General features: G+C 33.5%; 1 long non-coding RNA gene across 5 annotated transcripts; it reads left to right on the forward strand.

The window, feature by feature from the left end:
* Positions 1–1,704: 1,704 nt before the first annotated feature.
* Positions 1,705–5,411, forward strand: LOC131660485 (uncharacterized). Of its 5 annotated transcripts, XR_009300919.1 has the most exons (10): positions 1,705–2,076; positions 2,205–2,431; positions 2,533–2,590; positions 3,149–3,215; positions 3,320–3,386; positions 3,480–3,622; positions 3,714–4,215; positions 4,607–4,670; positions 4,746–5,022; positions 5,110–5,409. It is a non-coding gene; the product is annotated as an uncharacterized LOC131660485 (long non-coding RNA). The 5 variants fall into 5 exon arrangements; XR_009300917.1 differs by having other exon boundaries at positions 3,480–3,629; positions 3,714–4,670; positions 5,110–5,411; XR_009300915.1 differs by having other exon boundaries at positions 3,714–4,670; positions 5,110–5,410.
* The last annotated feature ends 1,871 nt before the right edge of the window (positions 5,412–7,282 follow it).

The raw sequence follows: 7,282 nt of genomic DNA on the forward strand, positions 1-7,282 counted from the left end.
AATATTCTTATGTTTGCAAATCTTTTGAAAACTTTTTTTTAAAAATATCTTTCGCCCTTAGTGGCTTTTCTTCAAAAGTTTAGACACCGTTAATTGTCGAAACGAGTGGTTATACCCCACGATTTTGAAATTGATTGATAATAACGAGATCTTCTCCGCGTGAGAGAGCTAGTGGCATACTCGTTGATTTTATCCGAGTTGGCGCCCTTCTTTCATTTGCGATGCAAAGAACTTGTTTGTTCTCATGCTCAAGATCAATGGCTGACTATTTCTCTCTAACGACAACAAAGTGTTTATCCGTTTTAAAAAACGTTTTTCCCAAAAGCGGAACTACATTAGCTCTGACTTCTCCATTGCACCGAGGAGGTATGTAGGCCCGAAGCTTAACGCTTTGCCGAGCTTATTTCAAAAATAAAACAAACCCTTTTTAGCACACACACACAACACAGATTTTCAAAAAGGTTCCTGTGGAGTACCACAGATATGAGGGGTGCTTAAAACCTTCCCCTTGTATAAGCAACACCCGTACCTAAGATCTCTTCCTTTTGTTTTAAAAAAAACAAACTTTGGTTTTTTTCGTTCTTTTCCCTTTTCCTTTGGAAATAATAAAAGCGCGGTGGCGACTTTCACTGAAATATTGATTCGAGTCATCCTATGGCTTTGATATCAGATTTTCCCCGCTACAGAAATATGGCGACTTCATTGGGGAACCAGTTTTAAGTGTGTTAAGCCTATTTTTGTTTATCTGTGTGTTTTTATCTGTATATATTATTGTGTGCTTTGTTTTTTATTTTCTTTTATTTTCTTTTTGGTGCTCGATGGTTCCTCTGTGATGAGATAAAGTTCTAACCCGAACTTTGGTGAGTAACTTGAGATAGGAGGTGGCAAGACCAATAGTTGCATGTCAGGAGCAATCCTTAACATGAGCATCATATGGTGGAACCCCAATCAGTGGAGGCCTCATGGAAGGTAGTAGATGTTGTTACGAACTATCGTAAGAACGCTATTACTTTCAATAGTGAGTGTCCGTAGAAGCTGAATGGCCTAGAACCCTTTTAACCCATCTAAGCCTTTTTAGGATGTAGTGCAGAAACAAGATCAAGTACCAATTTGAGCTTGTTGTCATGCGATACTACGCTCATACGAGGTCTTTTTAGGCATATTATTGGCGCCCATGAGCAATTGTGCGTGCCGGTAGTATCCGATAGAAGATTGAAAACTCTGGGAATGATAAGTGCCAAAATGTTGTTATTTTGAGTATATAATTGTGGCACTTATTGATTCGATTCATTCCGTTTTTGTAATAAAATCCCCACTTTTGTGTATATATTCACATTATTTAGTTTTCATATGTTTTATATACCGTTTAATAGTTTTTCCTTTGTTTTTATAGGTATTCATGCTTATTGGAGCCTCGAGGAATAAAGTGTCGAAGGCACGACTCCGATTGCGCAATTTTGGACCTGAATAAGGAAGTTTTGTAGCAGAAGGTCCGCTCAGCGGAGTTCAAGCGGAGCTTGGCAGAGATTTGAAGCATTTTTGGGTCCGCTCAGCGGAGGTAGCCCGCTCAGCGGAGCTACGTATACTGTTGTAGATATTTTGGGGAATAAGTGGAGGCCGCTGAGCGGAGGGGGTCCGCTGAGCGGACCTGTGCAGATTTGTGTTTATATTCTCTTCATTTGTACATTTCTAGGTTATGTGAACATCTTGCAGCACATAGTAATTTTTGGTGAAACGTTTTAGGTCATACTTTCTACTATTAAACTAACTAATTGCTTTGTTAACTTACGTCATGTTTTTCCATAATTTTTTATTCTTAGGATTTGAAAATAGGTGATGAAATCAATGTCATAGATTCTTGTTTTTGTGATGCTAAATGGTTCTATATGTTGTATACATGTTATAATACCAAGTAACTGTTTTGGATGAGTTTTAGTGAGAAAAACGTGTTGATAATCGTATTCTAAAGAGGTTTTGATAAATAAAGATGAAGTTGCGGAAGATGACAATGGTGGTGGCAGAGAGCACATAATGGAAGAAATGCAGATGCTTGTGTTAGAGAAAAGACAGTATAGTGTAATGTTTTCTTCAATTCAACTTACCAGTGTTTATGTTTGTTCATTATTGTGTTAATGCATATGCATAGCATATGCATTTGACGAGCATTTCATCATTTCCTTATTCTTTTCCACTGATTCCTGCAGCCAGTGTAGTCAGAAAGGGATATGTCTATTGAATTTATGAGCATCAATTCCAGCATTAGATCCTCCCAAGAACCATTATATCCTCAAAGAGTCTCTCCCAGAGTCCTCAATCCCCGACAGTCTTCAAAATATCGGACAACACTAGTTTATTAAATCTCAGCCCCCGAAACTCAGTTTTCTTTAGATGAGAATTCACTTTGTTCTTCAGATTCTGATGCTGAAATGAGGTAATTGATGCCAGCTAGAGAACGAAAATCCAATAGGAACTGAATTTTCTATGCTTTTTGTTTTGGTTCTTTTAATGATAAGTGTTGAATATGTCCTGTAGGAAAAAGACAGAAATATAGCATTGTTGGAACCTCAACAAATCCAAACCCATCCCTGAGGTAATTGATGTTGTACTTGTCATGGTTGACATGGCTTTGTAGTTGATATTATCCACTTTCTTTGGAATTTATATCGAAATTGTAGAGTTGTAATATTCCCTGATTATAGTCGATTCTGCTTTCACCTTTTTAGCCTCAATACTGCAGCAAATCATAATTTTTTTAAATCAATGTTCCACTAACATAACTTACACCTGAGCTGATAATGATATATATAATAGTTTCATCAATTCAAATATATGTAACTATATACCTTGAGATGCTCATAATGATAATGAAATTGTAAGCCAGCTATTTGTTCTTCATGTTATGAAGCCATTGCTTGGTTCCAAATTTGTTGATGCTGGTGTATGTATTCTCTTTCAATAGCTTACTATCTTTGTTATTTATAATCATTCATGAATTGTTTAGTTATAAATGCAAAACCTTGTACTTTCCTGATGAATTAAATCTTATGTGTAGGAAATATTATTTTTAATTTTTCCATAATATGAACTCGAACAAATATTTCCCAACAGATTTTGAATTAAATATTCTTTGTTAAATCTTCATTTTCAGACATCTGGAGAATTATCTGCAGCCTCACCAGAGAGGTTGTCAATGGCATCTCATGGAAATGTTCGTGGTAATTAAGTTCATAATCATCTATTATATTCGTCTGATCTTAATCAATCACGTAATTCCTCACATTCTTATATAGTGTCTTTTCTATCTAATATTTATTTTCAGACATCTGGAGAATTATCTGCAGCCTCACCAGAGAGGTTGTCAATGGCATCTCATGGAAATGTTCGTGGTAATTGAGTTCATAATCATCTATTATATTCGTCTGATCTTAATCAATCACGTAATTCCTCACATTCTTATGTGTCTTTTCATATGAATGTAGGAAATACAAAACACATTGTTCTCAACTATACAGAAAATGATGTGTTAGATGATGGCTGTTAAGTTTTGATAACTTTTGAGTTGACTAATTTGTAATTGTTGCAGTACAACTCTGAGCCTGAAGCCGTTGACCTTTTAATGGAGGTAACATGTAAGATCCTTTTTTAGTTTGTTACTCAACTACTTCAAATGATGAACTGAATGTTGTTTTCATGTAACTGATGTTCAATATTAGGTTGAGGGCCTTGACATGTTGAATGAATATATAGACAAAACAAATTTACGAAGGTGTTTACTTCTTGCAATGATGTGCATCAAAAGAAGCAATTCTGTTACATTATTGCACGTCATGTAAGTCCTGGATTCTGTGCTAGTGCTCTAAATGTTTCTCTGAGTGATAATAGGTGTATTGTTACACATCAGTTGTTTAACTGTGGAGTGGAGTTATGTGCTAGTCTCTCTTTAGCTTTATGTTGGCAAGTGACAAAGCTACAGGGAATCAAAGGGACTGAGAAGAAGAAGATTTCACTATCAGCTTTATTGAGACTCTCTTTTGATGATTTTTGTGATGTGTGTGGGGAATTGCTTTTGTGCTCGACATAGAAATGGCTGGAAATGAAGATGACAGAGAAAAGTTGCAGGATATCTTATACAATTCTAAGTTAAGTGAAGGATATCTAGCTCTTGCTCGTGATCTTGAAGTCATGGAGGCCAAGTCCCCTATGGATATATACAAGGTTTGACACTGAGAATAAATTTAGTCCCGCCTCAATGAATCCCGGTACATGTGTAGTTTTTACATCTAATGCCCTAAGATTAGAATTGTAAATAATTAAATTATGGTCCAATTTGATGAAAGGGCATGTAAATAAATCATGCTCTTTTAATTTGAGGTACAAACAACTATTAGTTTTGCTGCTTGCATATGTTTTCTTTTAAATCTACGATTTTTTTTATTAATAGTTGTAAGTGATTGTTGAACAATTGGTTATGATTTTTTATACAAGTGTTGAACTTGGTGCTCATATTTTAAAAGCCAAAAAATAATCTGCAATGCAAGTATGTGTGAAGTTATTTTCAGAAATCAGAAGCTACTATTTTTAACTGCCAAAAACATTGCTTAAGCAGCTATTTTGAAGATTGGCTTTTCAAACACGAGGAACACGGGAGGACTAGTGCTGTAGCATGCCTGGTATGTCTTCATTACTAGTTTATGGATCATATAAATTCCATTTGTGATACTTATATTATCCATGTGATATATCAGGGTATGATTTCACTCTGGGATGTTAGGAGATAGTATCATTGAGAATATTGTAAATAGATTATGGACTAAGCCAAGGCTATGACATCTACATAGCTAGATTATTGATGTCAAATAGCCGCTATCAAACTGGTCATTTCTTGGCCAACCCACAAGGTGGCCTAGGTCTTCAGTTTGCACAGCTTGGCCGAGATGTAAATTTTATGGACTTTGGCAGTACATGTTCAACAAGTTAGAGCTTCATGTACTTATTTTAGGGAATGACAAGGCTGGCAAAACGGTAAAACATTTTTTAACCTCGTAGTTTTTAAGAAATTAGAGGTTTGTTGTGTGGCTCTGAATTTCTATATAATGAATAATTTTGTAGACTTTGCTTGAGAAGATGAAGTCGGTGTACACGAATGTAGAAGTTCTTCCTCCGGATCGAATTGTGGAAAGCAATTGCTTCTCCAGGGCGTGGTATTTTGGCCATGGATGAATCCAATGCTACATGTGGAAAGCAGATGGATTCAATTGGAGTAGAGAACACTGAAGCTAACTGTCAAGCATGGTGTAAAATTATATATGAAGAAAATGTTATGACTTGGTTAAAATATAATTTTTATGTGTATGATTTTTTAGTACTTGAAATATTATGAATGCACATGATTTTGTATACTTTTTGGTTAATATTAAAAATATTTTGACTTAGTTAAAATATGATTTTTATGTGTATGATTTTATAGTATTTGTAATATTATGACTGAAAATGAAATATAACTAAATGATGTATATGAAATAGGGTGTAAATAGATTTAAATATAATATAATTGTTCATTCATAAATGACGTATTTACTCCCGATTTTTATTAAAATAGGGTGTAATTAAGAACATATCTACACCCGGTTTTAATTAAAACAGGGTGTAATTATAACGTAATTACGCCCAATTACACCCGATTTTTATTAAAATAGGATGTAATTAAAACGTAATTACGCCCAATTACACCCGATTTTTACTAAAACAGGGTGTAATTAAAAACGTAATTATGCTCAATTACACCCGATTTTTATTAAAACAGGGCGTAATTAAAAACGTAATTACACCCGATTTTTATTAAAATAGGGTGTAATTAAAAACGTAATTACGCCCAATTACACCCGATTTTTGTTAAAATATGGTGTAACGTAGAACATATTTACACCCGATATTCTTAAAATAGGGAGTAAATACGAACGTATTTACACCCGTTTTTTAAACGGGTGTAAATGCGTTAGACATTTCTCACCCTGTGGATATACACCCGATTTTTATAGTGTTATCAAAATTTGTGAAATTTTTTTTTACAAAGAAACTTTTTATAAAAGCTTCAAATGAAAATTTTGTTTGAATAGCTATTCTTAAAATGTGATTTTAGATATTTCATCTATTTATGGGAAAAAAATTTGGATATCAAATTTTCAAAAAATCACTTAATTTTGAAGCTATTTCAAATAGATTTTCATAAAAATCATTTTTAAAATACCACTTTTTGAAAAAATTGCGATTTTGACTATGTTTTGTTCTTCATAATGTTTGTTTATGTTTTAGGATGTCAAAATTAGTGTTTTATTTTAGAAAAAATGAATATAAAAAAACTTATAATATTTTGAAAAACGGTTTTATAAAATCTATTTTAAAAAATACAAAGAAAAAATTCATTTTTTTAAAGCTGAAACAAACTGGCCCATATATTATTAACACGCAATCCATACAATCTTACAAATCAAGCCACATGATTAACAATCTATGCGTTTAAAACTTGTTCGAGAGTGCAACAGAGTTAAAAACTCTCGAAACCGTAACACAACAGAATGTAAATAAACAACAATTTTGAGATCCTAAAGTGAAATTAAGATGGAGATGGTATGGATCCGACTGTATTTGGTGAGTAGCAGAAGTTGTCACGATTGTTAGTGAAAAACGCATTGTTGTTAAGGAAAGCTCTGTGATGATCCTTCTTGAAGAATGATGATTTTTTGCATTATGAAGACCAAGTCATGATGGACTTTGATTATGTTAGACCTTATGGGTTCGATGCATTATTTGAAAAATTTTGATTTCCCTTGGTCATTTCAAAATTAAACTATTTATGCCTTTTTCGTTGCTTTTTATTATTCCAATGTTTTAATGCATTATTTGTCCGAAATAATCAACATTTTATGAATAAATATGGAGAAAAAAAAGTTCAGTGGTGATTTGCACTGAACTTGGTAGGAATGACCATGCTTGGATCTCGCAATTGCGATCGGGAGATGACTGTAACCATTTAATGTAAATTTTTATAAGAGGAAAGTACAAAGAATATGAAAATGTAAAATGACAATGAGAACTATATGGATTTCCATCGAAATACGACATATGATATATTCCCTATGACCTCAAATTTTCAATACTTTACTTCTGAAAAGGACGACTAAATTGATTTTTCTCATCTTCGTTTTCTATTGTGGATAAACTTTCGTGTTGCAGTAATTTGACTTGTAGAAAGTCCTTAACTTTTGTCTGCTAAGTTCGAGTT

This window comes from Vicia villosa, linkage group LG3 (assembly GCF_029867415.1).
Source record: "Vicia villosa cultivar HV-30 ecotype Madison, WI linkage group LG3, Vvil1.0, whole genome shotgun sequence".
NCBI classification, from domain to species: domain Eukaryota; kingdom Viridiplantae; phylum Streptophyta; class Magnoliopsida; order Fabales; family Fabaceae; genus Vicia; species Vicia villosa.